The sequence below is a fragment of the Clytia hemisphaerica genome, unplaced genomic scaffold, assembly GCF_902728285.1.
Source record: "Clytia hemisphaerica strain Z4C2 unplaced genomic scaffold, Clytia hemisphaerica genome assembly, whole genome shotgun sequence".
NCBI classification, from domain to species: domain Eukaryota; kingdom Metazoa; phylum Cnidaria; class Hydrozoa; order Leptothecata; family Clytiidae; genus Clytia; species Clytia hemisphaerica.
Window position 1 is genome coordinate 1,471,354 of NW_027103564.1, and position 14,643 is coordinate 1,485,996.

Consider the following 14,643-nt stretch of genomic DNA (forward strand, 5'->3'; position numbering starts at 1 on the left):
AAATAAAAATAAATGAACAGCCAAAACTTCTATCAAAATAATGCCTTTACTAAGTCCAGCATTCAACACAAACTTTGAGCCTACTCTGCTACTATACTGGGTCTTTCTGGACCATGAAGACTCAATTCTATATAAACATAAAGTAATGAATTGACTGGTTATATGCTATAAAAGTCTATAAGTCTGGGTGCACTATACGACTACAGACACAGAAAGTCGAACTTTGAACTTTTTGCGAAGCGAATGTACATGAGCGAAGCAGTTTTGCTATCGTGTGTGCGTACCTTTAACTATCTATCCTTTCGACTCTCTATAAGGCAGGGAGAGGGGAAAAACGTTTCGTATCCCCGAGTCGCGCGACACCAAAATATTTAGGGGATAAAATATGAAGGATAATGGGGGAAATTTGATATAAATTACCTCCGTCATATCAAATTTGACGTATACGTCAGAATGATACGAAGAACGAGTCAACCCTCCGTGACCCGTGACGTCAATATTAAGGAGATAACAAACGTGAAGAACATCCCGGGAAATGATGAAACAAATTACCTCCGTTATAGTAAATTGTTATATTTGAATTTATTGCAAAGCGAAAGTGATGCCATTATGCTCCCTATCCTGTTTGACGTCACGGCGATAGAGTTATCTTGACACTGATTGGTTCTACAGATTCGTTGTCATGGTTTCAGTTTATCATCAAAATGGTTATTTTCTTTTTTTTTCTCCGAATTTGGCTGAATCGCAATTCTGAGAAACTGCTTTGGCTGTTTTTTTGAATTTTTATTGAGTCATTACTTTCTGTTATCATCATTACAATTTACTATAATTTGTCCTGTTTTTCTTGGCTTCGATCCTTGATTGGCATCGTTCTTTTTTGGTCATGGGTTTGGTTTCGACTTTCATTTCAATCAAATCGACAGCAAAGAAAGAAGGCACTGGCCGGTTATTGTTCATTGTTGTTTGGTTGGTCTTCAGATCAGGGAAGTCAATTTTAAAATTTATTGTGCTACAAATTACTTCTCATTTTTTACATTTGGTCTTCGAGTATATTCTCCTTGCTTGCCTTTCTGTTTAAAGATACCGTATATTGAAGCAACTTTTGTTTGCCATTCAACCAAATTAATTATTTTTTGCTAGCCGTGTTTACTGTAACGACCCTGGCGGTGCACCCGACAGTCTGGTGCTGTTGCCGGGTGTTTGAAGTTAGAAATTTAAACACCCGACAGTCGGGTGCACTTTTGTCGGGTGCTACTTTTAAAAACATACTACTAAACCATATAATATACTTTTCTGCTGAAAGCCTATGATGATCAGGGCTACATGATGAGCTGGTCGACGTTTTAATTTTTTACTGTCATTAATAATGCTGACGTCATGGAAATCACCATTTTTCGGACTTTTTTATCTTGGGCGCTTTTAAAACAGCACCCGACATGTAATAAAGTTAGGAATTTTAGCACCTGACTGTTGGGTGCGCTATTGTCGGGTGTTTTTGCAAATTTAAAAATTTCAGCACCCGACAAAACACCCGACAGCACCTGACTGTCGGGTGCACCGGCAGGGTCGTTTACTGTACTGCAAAATTGATTATTTTAATAATATGTCAGCTTCTCCAGACAGAATTTGTTTTTTCTGGAAAGAAAACTTTAACAATGTAGTCACTAAAAACTAATTAGCATGCTTTTATTCAACGGAACGAAGATATCCAAATCAAAACAACATTTTGCACGCGAGGAATTTTTTAGTAGACCTTTTTACCGTGAACCGAAAATAATAAAAAGAGCCCGGTTTCCTTTTGAATTTAATGTGACCGCCATACTGGCCATCACGGCGTGCGGCCTCTTAGCACCTAGAGCGTGTGTTTTCGATAAATAAGGAAGGGGAAACCAGGCTAAGCGCCCAAATTATTTTTATCATGTGACTTGAAGCGTAATAAAGTTGTAAGATCTTAATGATGGACACGAGAAAGTTACGAGGAAGTTTGTTTTTTTAATTGAATGAAAGGATTGCATTGTTTATTGAACTTCTAGTTTGATGGATGAACTTGTTTGATAAGAATGATACCAAGAATTTCATGCAAGGTCTGTTTTGATTATTTTACAGATCCGGTGTCGACTTTAGAAGACGCATGTTGATATTAGACGATTCTACGGTAGATCATCTAATCCTTCCAGCTCACCCAAATAGAGACTTATACGTATGCATAATTTTGCGTTCTTTTAAACCACATGTAGTAGTTAATTCCTGTGACAAACAATGATGAATGAATCTGTAGGGGTGGTACAGTCACTTTCGATCGAGGTTGTGGGACGACAAAATATGTTGTTTTTTGATAGTTAGGGTTTGTCGTTCTTTTTTTTTTGTTGCTTTTAAATAGTTATTTGTTGTTCTTTTTAGATAGTCTGGAAACGTTAGATTAAAACAGTCTCTTTTCTCATTTTTGTTTGCATACTTTTCAAATGTGGAAAACTTGTCATGAACTTGGTACCGTGAAGTCTGGTAACTTGCATCAGTGGAGGGAAACTTACATAGCCATCAAATGACTGACCAATCAAAGCAGCAGAATTTCAAAACAAATGAACTCCACCATTTTTGTTTTGATTTAACTTTGTATATTAATGACCAGACAGGTCATTCATTTGAGGGCTATGCATGTTTGCCTCTACTGATGCAAGTTACCTGATCTCACGGTATATCATTGCATTTTAAATGTGGAAAGCTTTTTTTGTCAATTTGGAAACGTTTTGTCTCATATGGAAAACTTTTGTTGTCGCCTTGAAGTTTTCTTCCGCATACGTTTTTCTTCCCTTTGGGCATTCTTTCAGATTACAAAAATGTTTCCCAAAAGATTTTTTTCCCTCCTTGCAAATTGTTGGAAATTATATCCTTATTTAACATTAGTTATATGCAAAATGACTCTTTTTTTTAAATTATGAAATTTTCCTTGGTTCATTTTATGATATCCTCCTTTTTGTAAAGGTGAAGCGTGACGCTACAGATCAAATCTGTGTTTTGACTGGACTCACCAACCTTTATGATTATAAGGGTACAGTTTGTTTTTATTTTCTAAATTCAAAATGCCCTGAGTTTGTTAATGTTTTCATCTTACTTCTTATATTGTTGTTTCTTTAAACTTTTTGCTATTTATTTTAGAAAATGAAAAATAGAACGGTTGAAGCTTCATTTTTCATCAATGAGAGATAATACTACACTGACTACAGATGTCATTTTTATAGAGAGGGACTATAAAAAATTTGCAAATGATAGGATATTCGGAAAGACTAGAGCGAATGTAGGAAAACTGCAAAAATGTTGTTGAATATACAGTGTTTGTGTGACTAAAATGTTTTGCTTGCAACTTGCGAATTGAGGGAGGCTCTGGATCGCTTCGCAACTTTTATACATATACGGCTTGTTGCGAAGCGAATATACATGAGCGAAGCAGTTTTGCTATAGTGTGCATGTACCTTTAAATTCTATATACCCAGGGGAGCGCAAGACGAAAACGAAAATTTAGTTCCCATCTGTTAAATGTGGGTTAAGTATTCAGATCCCGGTTGTTTTCGTCCAGGTAAGAGGCGTTACAATATCGGTTTGGTAGATTGTATTTAGGATGGCTTCGTCGAGAAAAAGAACCACTCTACGGCGCCGAAAATCTCCGAGTCAGGGCAACTCCCATAAAAGATATTCCGTCGTTCCCGTACATTTTTAGCTTCTTTACTCCCGCTTCATATCAGAAAGCTGATTGGTTCGGAAAACCAGCGCGCGGTCGAAGCGTTCAAAAAACTCAAACTCTCTCTCTGCTCTCATGGTGCTCCCTTTTAAGAAGTCGCTGCATTGACTCGAGCATTGAAAACACAGACACTTTCGAACCTTCGAATCTTTCCAATTTCGAATGTTTACTTTTTTGTGAGAAATAAAAATGAAACGTTGAATGTTTTGAAAAAATTGAAGAGGTGTAAGATGTTGGTTGAAAAGAAGAAGCTGAAACTGTAGCAAAGAGAAAGAACAGAGGAAAATAAAGACTAGATTTGATATCAACATTTACATGTAAAAATCTTCGAAACCATTGATACTATCATCGAGTCACCAATCATTTACTGAGGAAAGTCTGTCTACCCTTGAATTTTAACAAATAAAAAACTATTTATGGCAGGGGGGATTCGAATGTTTGTTTTTCTTGAAACATTCGAAATTCGAAAGATTCAAAAGTTCGATTTTCGAACACGAGGAATTTAAAACCGGAAGTAAAACGAGTCAAAATAAAAACCAAAATTAAAAATAATTTACTTTTTAGTTGTTTAGGCGGAAAAGCTTTCCCGAACAAAAGACGCGATTTTAAAATTTTCTTCGAATATTTTTTACTTACCTTACATGAGTATTAGGAGACGTGTAATTAAGTGGGAAAAGCTGGAGTTTTTACAAGCTCTTATTTGATTTGGTTGGTCGTTAAGATGTAATAAAAGAATCTTATTACTTTTTTCTAAAGAACGCGTCATCTCTATCACTTTAAATGACCAATTATTGAAGTATCTTGTAAAAACTCCAAGGCATCTCAATTAAGTGAATTAACACACGAATTGTGAAATTTCATGTTAATTTCAAGGCCGTTAAATTCCATACTTACATTCATTGAATAAGGTATAAATTATTTTTGTTTCGTGAGACCACTACAGGGTGTCCCTAATAAAAGTATCGAGTTTGAACATGCGATTGAGTAAAAAAGTTTGTGTGTGTTATCGCTAAAATATAAGAACGTTCTCCATCACATAGGCTCATTACAAAAGGTAGTTACAACGTATAAATTAATCAATAGCCCTTTTTACTATTCCCCTGTTGCATAAATGTACGTCTTTAAAAATCAAAATTAATAAAAATTCAAATTCTCTCGGGGTAGTAAAAATTAGTTAATTGTTGCGTTTTTCTCATGATCGTGATTTCGTTGCATTTAAACAGGCAGAGTATGTTTTTATTGTTACGTAATGACAAAGAAAAAAGAGGGAGAGCTTAAAATACAATTTTGTGAATACACACTTAAAACTTTTTACTCAATCGCATGTTCAAACTCGATACTTTTATTAGGGACACCCTGTATAACGTTAGAAAAAAGAACTTATCGGGCTCATTCAATACTAATTCAATACAATAACCCTGACTTCTATCTTTTTGCTTGCAACTTGCGAATTTAGTGACCTGCCTCGATCGCTTCGCAACTTTTATATATATACGGCTTGTTTTGTTCCAAAGTCTAGTCTAGAACCTAAGAGTAACACTCTTCCATTTAAAAACAGCCGACGGAAAATTTCACTTAATTTTTCCCATACATTCAAACCGCTTCACAGAGACCTTAAAGATGAAACGGATCTGAAAAAGTCTAGAGAGCTCTCCGCAACAACCAAGGAAGATGATAAAAATTGACCGTCAGTCGAACATGGTTTTTTTTCCGATCTACGATTTTGTGTTTCCGGGGGTTTTGTTGTTTCGAATTGATTAACTAACAGTTAGGTAGGGTCAGGGTTGGTAGTAACGGCTTGTCACTGTGCCGGGTGCATACTCGGCGCCTTGGGCCCCGCAGGGTTGCTAGTAACGGCTCGAATTTCAGTCAGGTTAAAAAAGGGGCAATTTTACCCATATTATAATAACATTACCCCCATCTTTTTAGTGATTCTGTAAGTATTTACAAATTGTGTGTTTTGCTGTGCGAGTGTGGCTTAACGGATAGCGCGCTGGGTTTCTGATCAGAGATTCCTTCATTTGGTGGGTTCGAATCCCGGCCGGGTCGATATTTGGAGAAAGTTTGAAATAGGTATCAAATTCATAGAAAAGTCAGTAGAAATCAGAAAACAAGTCTCAGAAAGTCAGAAAATAGAAAAGGAGATAGAGAGATAGGAAGTAGAAAAACAGAAGAGTGATGTTCGATTGACGGTCAATTTCTATCACCTTCCAACAACCAATGGCCTCAAAGACGAATGTGTCCTTGATAGTCCGCAATGAAATTTCTAAGCGTCCATGCAGTTGGAAATTTGAAACAGGTGCAATGCAACAACATGGTCATAAAAGACGAAAGACATATCTGGACTTATTTCGTATTTTCCTGTCTCTTGTTCGTAGTTTTTCTGACTTTCTGGGACTTTATGAATTTTTTCTATGTTTTTCAACTGGTTGAATGACTTACCGAAAGATTGCCACCAATAGACCAGACAGTACTAATTAATGTGTAATTGAACGTTCAATTGTGATCGAAGTAATCAATACCAGACCCCCGCGCTCGATAGGATCGATCATCGGAACGGCTCGATGACGGATCGATATGTGATCGATGGATTACTTATCGATCAGTCAGGATTAACCGCCTAAATAGGAACAAATTTTTCGATTTCACAAATATTCTTATCTAGGATATAGGTACTTATCTAGGAATATTTTTTATTCTAAGATTAGAATATTTTAGAAATTTTTATTTTACACTAAAACTAAAAAAAGTCGCATGTATCAATTATCATCTATGTTTTCATTTAGGTATTTTCTAACTGTGTTCCAAATTTCAGAAAGATTCATCAATGCAGTATTGAGTTATTGCATTTTAAAGTTTCCAGGCAGATTCCACTGCTTATTAATGGTCTATTTACACATCAAATCCCGTTTTTTGGTAAAGAGAGCCTTAAAATGTTCCTATTTAAGTATTTTTTAACAAAAGCTAAGATTTTCCACCCTTCCACCCACCAAAAGTGCTGATTTTTGGAAGAAGAAACCACTTTGTATTATTACATCTATTAGTCATAACTTGAACATGCGACTTTGTTTTGAAAGGAAAAATTTGGAGAAGAAAGAAAATGTTCCTAGCTTAGAATAAAAATTATTCCTAGATAAGTACCTATATCCTAGATAGGAATATTTGTGAAATCGAAAAATTTGTTCCTACTTAGGCGGTTAATCCTGACTGTCGATCCGGATAGGAGATCGATAGAAGATTCAACCATTAAAAAGTCTTGAGTATCGATCCTTCGTTGATCCATTATCGAGCTAGTATTTCAATCGAGTATATCGATTCGTCATCGATCGTTAATCGATTCGTCATCGATCGTTAATCGATTCGTCATCGATCGTTAATCGATTCGTCATCGATTATGCATATTGTTAATCGATTCGTCATCGATCGTTAATCGATTCTTCATCGATCGTTAATCGATTCTTCATCGATCGTTGATCGATTCGTCATCGATCGTTAATCGATTCGTCATCGATTATAAATCGATTATGCATCGATTTTAAATCGATAGGTGTCGATAGGTAATCGATAGGTGTCGATAGGTAATCGATAGCGAGAAAGATCGATTAATATTAGAGCTCGATTTTTAGAAAGAGTCGATAGGGTCGATAAGATCGATAAAAGATCGATGATAGATCGATGATAGATCGATGATAGATCGATAACTAATCATAAGCTTAAAAAATATTGAGTATCGATCCTCTATCGATCTCCTATCCGGATCGATAAGTAATCCATCGATCACATATCGATCCGTCATCGAGCCGTTCCGATGATCGATCCTATCGAGCGCGGGGGTCTGGTCAATAATGATCAATAATTCTATCGGTGATCGAATACTCACTCAACTCCAAATCATATTGAATACCTTCAATTTTATCAAATATGTTTTTAGTAGCAGCGCGTCAAAATAATCTGAAACCAAGTTTATTTCAGCCAATTAAAACATGTGATTCATGCGCGAAAACCACTTTCTTTTTCTCCAACACTGATAGCTTCCTGGTGCTCCACGAGGACCCTCGAACACGCCCGGATGCCGCCCGGAATATTCCGGGCGTAATCCGGGTGTTCCGGGCGCTAAGATCTATTTATCAAAAACGCCTGGATAGTTTATCTGGGCGGCATTTTTCGAAAACTTTATTTTCGATGTCTCAGCCCTCTAATTCACTTTAAAAGTCATCTGGGACATCTCTTATGGACCTCCTTATTTTACCTTGATTCTTAACCAGTCTCTATACTTAGTATAAATCCTTGCAATCATTAGCACGAGGTTTTGGCGCCCCGCGATTCGTTGCAATTGCACAGGGTGTTGAATACGAAAATGACGTAAGATTTTACTGAAAACAACCGATATTCAAGTGTATTTACAAGACCATAAAGTATTTAAAGATTACCATCCAGATCAATTATTTACCTAAAATACATTTATTTAATTACACAGAAATTACTAGCAGTCAGTCAAATCCTACATTTGAACGACGGGGTGTGCATTTGCAACGGGTTTCCCGACCCTAGAACGCGTCAGGCAAATACGCCAATTTTAACTTTAAAAAAGTAAAAACGGGGGAAATGAAGATGAACAGGGCTTTCATTTTTTCTATACGAGATTCTTCATTCGTTAATAAAGGATTGTGTCCATTGAAAAAAAATTCCACCCATTCAATCTTTTTTAATCAAGCAAAATATTTTTGATAAATTTGAGCATTTCTAAACGCCCGCGTCTTACTCGATAAATTTGCATACGGAACCCACCCTTACCGCTTTCTTTATGCGAACGGCCTATTGCGTTAGGTCCATATAGAATACTATTCAGTGATACTTGACAATTCTAAATACACCCCTGCATCAAATTCATATTCATATATTCTCTTCCCAAAGATTAGACTTACTAAGCAGCTTCACTGCTAACCAAAACGACTGATCCGATTATTTCAATACTTTGAAAGATCCAAGTTTAAATAATGTTTTTACTTTCTTTTTATTCAGGAAAAATGGATCAAACAAAGCGGAGTCAATTTGTCAACATCACAATCAATACGGACTGCTTTCACTAAACTCAAGAAGTGTGCAGCGTAAGTTACATTGTTTGTATGGAACAATTATCTCATATGTTGAAATCTAGATCGATTTTGTGCTTCCCATCAATTAGTGTGCGTTACTTGTCACTGTAACTTTGGCAATTTATCTACCGTCTCTTGAGCGACAGTAATTTTGTCTAGTTTCAAGCTTTACAAAATCTACCGTACCACTAGCCTCGATCCCTGCGTATTATCATCGTTTTGATTCTGACTGGGAGCGCTAGATAATACATCAGGGTATTCTCTTGCCTCGATCAACAAGAACGTAAATAAAGCCTGGGATACACAGGGACGAGGTTGCCGTACCCACGGATCTTTACACTCATATAATAGTAACTTTAATTTTCATTATTTATTTAGTGTGCCACCGACAATGTTACCGATTGTTATCATTATGAGCTGCTCAGGGAGAGCGTGTTGCTTGAGAGTCACGGAGAAGAAAATAAGAGCCACTTTTTTATTAAATTTAGCAATGTATAAAATAATATACGCTACGAAATACATACATTAAAAAATGTGGCCAAAAGTAAAAATGAGGCCATTGATCATTAAAATCAAATTAATAAAATATAGAGTTGGTCTTTCTTTTTGGTTTCTCTTTCATTCTGGGCGTTGTTTTCATTCTCTCAAACACACACACCACTGTCAATGCCACCCCGGTGGAGCTTTTTCCTTCAGTGTAGATGGAAATTTCTATCTAATCGTAGTGTCCTGATTAAGATAGAAACTCTATATTCCAGCTCGAAGTTTACAGTGGGAATGGTTTTGCGGTGCAATTTTTCCACCATACTGAGGGTAAAATCATTTGGTTCTTTTCAAGTGGGCGGGTTAAACTTTCAGGTTATTTTCTCCACTGACGACGATTTTTTTGCTAAATTTTCCAGTGGGGCGGGGGGCTCTACTGGATCTCTAGAGGGCTTCCGAATTCTCGCCCTCGCCAATGATAATGAATGTGTATCATCATTACGATATTACGACGGTGGAAAATGTAGAAAATACACGTCTCACCTGGATATGATCGCAATTGTGTTCCATGAAAAATGAAAAAAGAAAAAGAAGAAATAGCGAGAGAAGAATTGTTGTGGTTCATCTAATCTAGACCACCGGTGAACTAGAAATAAGCACGGAGTTCGGAAACACCGTTTATCTCAAGATGCCCGTATTCTAAGTTTTATGTTCAGCATCCGAAAATCGAAAGTATGGCCGCGCGAACGAATTCCTTTGCCACAACCTTGCGGCTGTTACATCAAAGCATAAGAAGAACGATTCTTGTTTTCCAAATTAGAATACAAAGACAATAAAAAAGGATTACCTGGTACATCTTATTGAATTTGATTCATCTTCTTAATATTGATTCTAAACAAAAAGAATGGTGTTAATTGATTGTAAAACCATATTGAAAAATCTTAAATTTTCTGATTTTCCACCCCATGCAAATGCACAGAGTTCCAAAAAGACAGTGTATTTACACCGGGTTTTCGCCCTACTTTCGATTTCAACCCGTTGTAAATGCAACGTAGCGGACCCCGTGCAAATGCAAGGATTTACCTGACTGACTAAAATGTTGAATTTTACCTAAAATGCAGTTTTACTATTAAAATAATTATGTTTAAGCATCAAAATATTTCAAGTTTGCAAATTGCCTTTTTTAGGCGCCCGAATTTTAGCCGCCCGGACGCGCCCGGAGAAATCCGGGCGTGTTCGAGGGTCCTGCTTCACGGTGCTCCTTAGCAGCTGTTTATAAAATTTCCACCAATGAGGTTGCTGCATTTCAAATTGCCCTTCCTTTTGGCACATGTGGCCTCTCAGTTTCTTGCACTAAGGGCAGCTGTAAAATCCCACCCTTCGTATATTTTTTTGAATCTGTGATTCTACTGTAACTGTAGTAAGGCTTACTGTAAGTTTTCTCTCATCTTCAATTTACTGAAAAAAGCGGGAATTTGATGCGAGAGTTCTATTGCCAACAAAGTACCGTAAAAAACCATTGAATAAAAGATTAAGAACTTTAAATCTTAAATATTTTCATTTTGAAAAATTGGTGCAAAAAAGTGTAACATGGAAAAGTTTCATTTTTTATTGGTTTAGTTTCATTTTTTATTGGTTTAATTGAAATAGGGGATTTGGAAAACTTTCTATGTTTGGTTTTTGCACAATTCCCTGTAACTATAGGCAAAGCACCCGATTGCTAAGATGTTGGCTTGAAATCGAAAGTGAGCTATTATAAGCAAAAAGCTCGTACTGTACCCAAAAATTTTAAAAAATGTCAAAAAATGAAGGTCTTCAAATCTCTCTAAAACCTATTTTTATGGGAAGCTATGGTATTTTGTAGCAAAAAGCAAAAAGAAATAGAGCTTGACCTCGCTTTAGAAATTTTTTATCGCATTTTTTAGGTTTCTGTAAAATCGCAGGCCAAAATAGGAGAAAAAATCATCAAGTTTTGCATTTTCTTCTCATTGACTTCATTTTTAACCCCTACTTTTAACCATTTTTGAAATCTACATAAAATTTCTGACAATTTGATATTTAACATGCATATGATCCCGAAAAATCAACATAGGCTAAATCTGAGCCTGCTGCTACGGTACTGAAAAAACTGCTTTGGAATGATGTCCTTATTACAGGGTTTTTTTTTCAGGTATAGATTCAAAAAACTAACCAAAAGGCCTCTTTTGCAAGCTGAGTCAACTTTCTATAGGACTTGGACTGGTTAATCTAAGATTTGAGGCTTTCAAATCCATTTTTTCACTGACTAGTACTAGGTCAAAGTTTTTGTCACGCCGTGACGGAAAATTTTCAATAGCCTGTAAAAATCTATGAGAGTGGAATCAGGTCTTAATTTTCTCCATGAAACATCAACCATATAGTGTTAATCAGAAACCTGAAATAGAAATTCAAAAATCAACCCTCAAGATTTTCTGTAGCCCTTTTTAGTTTTTGTCACGCCGTGACGGAAAATTTGGGCCTATGTCAAAATTCCCCTATCTTTTCGTCAATTATTGTACTTGAATTGAGATTTCTTTGCTTGAAGATTCTTCAAATAGGTAGAGTATATCAGAATATGCAAAAAATGGAGTCAAAAATGCAGAATTACAATGAACTAGAGGTCCTGCAAGGTGGATTTTCTCATTTTTGATCAAAATGTTTCGTAGGTTAATTTTGGAAAAACCCGGGTTTTTTTAGGATTTAGCTCATGTTTTAACTTTCTAAGTTTATTTTTCTCATTCTAGTATGTATTTCTGACAACTTTACATTAAAATTATAATATTTCTTACAAATTCAGGAAAATAATCACCTATTTTTCATTTATATGATTTTTACTGTTTCATCACTTTTTTGGCCAAAACTGGGTCATTTTTAGGCCGAAATCCAAAAAAAACGGAATATTAACTTGAAAATAACCCTATCATGTTATATATCAGTGGAAGCGGAATTTTGAGTAGATTTTGAATATCCAAGTTTCATGTCCTGAAAAAGAACTCAACTCAAATTGTTATGCTTTAACAGCTAGAAATAGACATGGGTACGAGCTTTTTGCTTATGGCTAGTGAAACCATTGAAAACGAAAGTAAAATCGGCCCGTACTCAAAATCCTGTAATCTTGATATACAAGTTTAAGTCTATACTGTTTTAGAACAATAAAAGATGGAATTTCTTAATCCAAAAAGAAATATTTACAGAACAACAAAAACGTTTTAGAAATTTGTTCTTAAAGACATAGCATATTCTGTTTTCATGCCATAAGAAATTCCACAAAGACGGAGTACACACATCAACTTTCAAAACAAGCAAACTGAAAGCAGTAATTATGACGTCACACATTCAGCGGCTTCAGATCAATGTTTTGACTGTTAGCCAAGTAAGGATTATTTTTGCATACTTTCTAAGGGAATTTCACCATGGCAATTCGGCCACCATAATTTTTGCATACAATTCAATATAGATAGGACCCTCCGCTCCCGGCGCTCCGGAAACTTCCAGAGTTTTCCAGAGCAGCTAAAAAAACACCATTTTTCTCTCCGGAAAGTTTCGGAGTTCTTCCGGTGCTTCCAGAGCAAGTGATTCTTAACATAGTTTCCGGAGTTCTGGTGCAGACCAATCGCCAAAAATCGTGCTTCGGAACACCAGAAGTGCTCCGGAATCTTCTGGTGTTTTGAAGCATGAAAAAAACCGGCAATTTGTGCTCCGAACGCTTCCGGAGCGCCGAGAGGGTCCTATGGCAATATGTACATCATGAGGGTGGCGTGGACGGCGGTGGATTTCCAAAGTAAAATGTTTTCTTTTGAAATTCCTGGGATTTCCAATACAAAAGCAACTATTAAACTTGAGATTTCAATCTTTTTCTCAATTGAAAGGCATTCACTGAAAGTGCTGTAGCTTCGTGTAATGTCAACATACCTTGTCTAATTCCGCCATAGCAACTATCTGGTCTGCAAAGTAGTTAAGAGTAGTATAATACGAAAAAAAACAACAAAAAACGTTATAACAAAATGGAACATAAACTGGAACATAAAATGGAGTTTTGAGCACTAAAGGATAAAGAGTTGATTTTTTTCTTTTTCATTTTTCACTTTCATTTTCATAAGTTTTTAGAATGATTTTTCTCAAAAATAATAGTGCCCTGAATTGTCCTTTAAATGGTATATAATATCTTATACGTTTAAAGCATTTAATTGTAAAGTTTGAAAATGGCAAGCAAATAAAAGATTAGTGCAAAAGCAAACAGACTTTAATAGAATTTTCAGAGCAAACTTGAGTTTTACTAAGTCTTACTTGATGTCCCAGAAAAAAGACCCCTCTTTGAAGTGGATTTATTCAAGTTCTATGAATTTAGAAAGATGAATTCTTTTGCATTGGAAAGATGGACTTAAATTTAATGGATCATTTGTCAAATTTTACTGAACCCTGAGTGTGTTTCTTCAAGTAAAAACGCATCTACCAAATTTAGGAGGCTAGAATCAAGGTTTTATAGGAAGAAAGGGGACACAATATTTAGTGACTAAGTAGTGCCATAGGAACCATTTTGATATTAGAGGGGACTTTGCAAGGGCCATGGTTTGGTCCAAGGGGGTAAAGGTAAATTTTTGAATTTTGTAAATTGCTCCTAATTCGATGCTTATATATTATTTTATTTATCATGATAATGTGATGTTTTTGACTCTTGTCATTGAGACATTTTCTTTTATTATGGTCAAAATTAGGCGAGGCAAATTTAATTTGTTGTTTTACGGGTCGATGGATAAAATTAAAAATTGAACATAAAATTCTCAAAACTTTGGAAAAACTACCGAAATTTTGAAAATTTGGCAGTCTGTAAAGCAATGAAAATAGAGGTGTATATACTGCCAAAATCAATTTTATTTTTATTTGATTTTTGGAATGCCCAGGTATGCCAGGGTTGGTCGGCCCCTATTTATTCTTCTATTTGCAAAGAAATTCCTAGAGATAGAATAAAACTGCTAAAACTACTTTACGAATAAGTCAGATTAGAATTAAAACTTAACCGTTACCTTCAGAACACTGTCATTTGTGGAGTCAGCTATGAATGACTGCAAAGAGTTAAAATCTTCAAAAAGAGAACCTGTATACATTTTTCAGGAAAATTTAAGAATTCTTTCAGAAAACCTAGTTATAAAATTAAAATGAAAGCTTTTTTTTTTAAATGAAAATTGACAATGACTTAGGGGTATTCCTTTTTTTTGAAATTTTGAAAAGGCCAATTTCTAAGTTTTGATTTTTATTTCATCTAAGTTGAAATAACATGTCTCCTTAACTCGAACAAGTTTATTGGTCCCT

The 14,643-nt window shown here is 35.6% G+C and overlaps 2 long non-coding RNA genes across 2 annotated transcripts; one reads left to right on the forward strand and one right to left on the reverse strand.

The window, feature by feature from the left end:
• Positions 1-8,584: 8,584 nt before the first annotated feature.
• LOC136800930 (uncharacterized) lies at positions 8,585-9,424 on the forward strand. The gene is made up of 2 exons (XR_010845776.1): positions 8,585-8,844; positions 9,211-9,424. It is a non-coding gene; the product is annotated as an uncharacterized lncRNA (long non-coding RNA).
• Position 9,425: 1 nt separating this feature from the next.
• On the reverse strand, positions 9,426-10,274 carry LOC136800931 (uncharacterized). Its single transcript, XR_010845777.1, has 2 exons — positions 10,163-10,274; positions 9,426-9,858 (listed from the first exon to the last, which is right to left on the reverse strand). It is a non-coding gene; the product is annotated as an uncharacterized lncRNA (long non-coding RNA).
• Between the last annotated feature and the right edge of the window lie 4,369 nt (positions 10,275-14,643).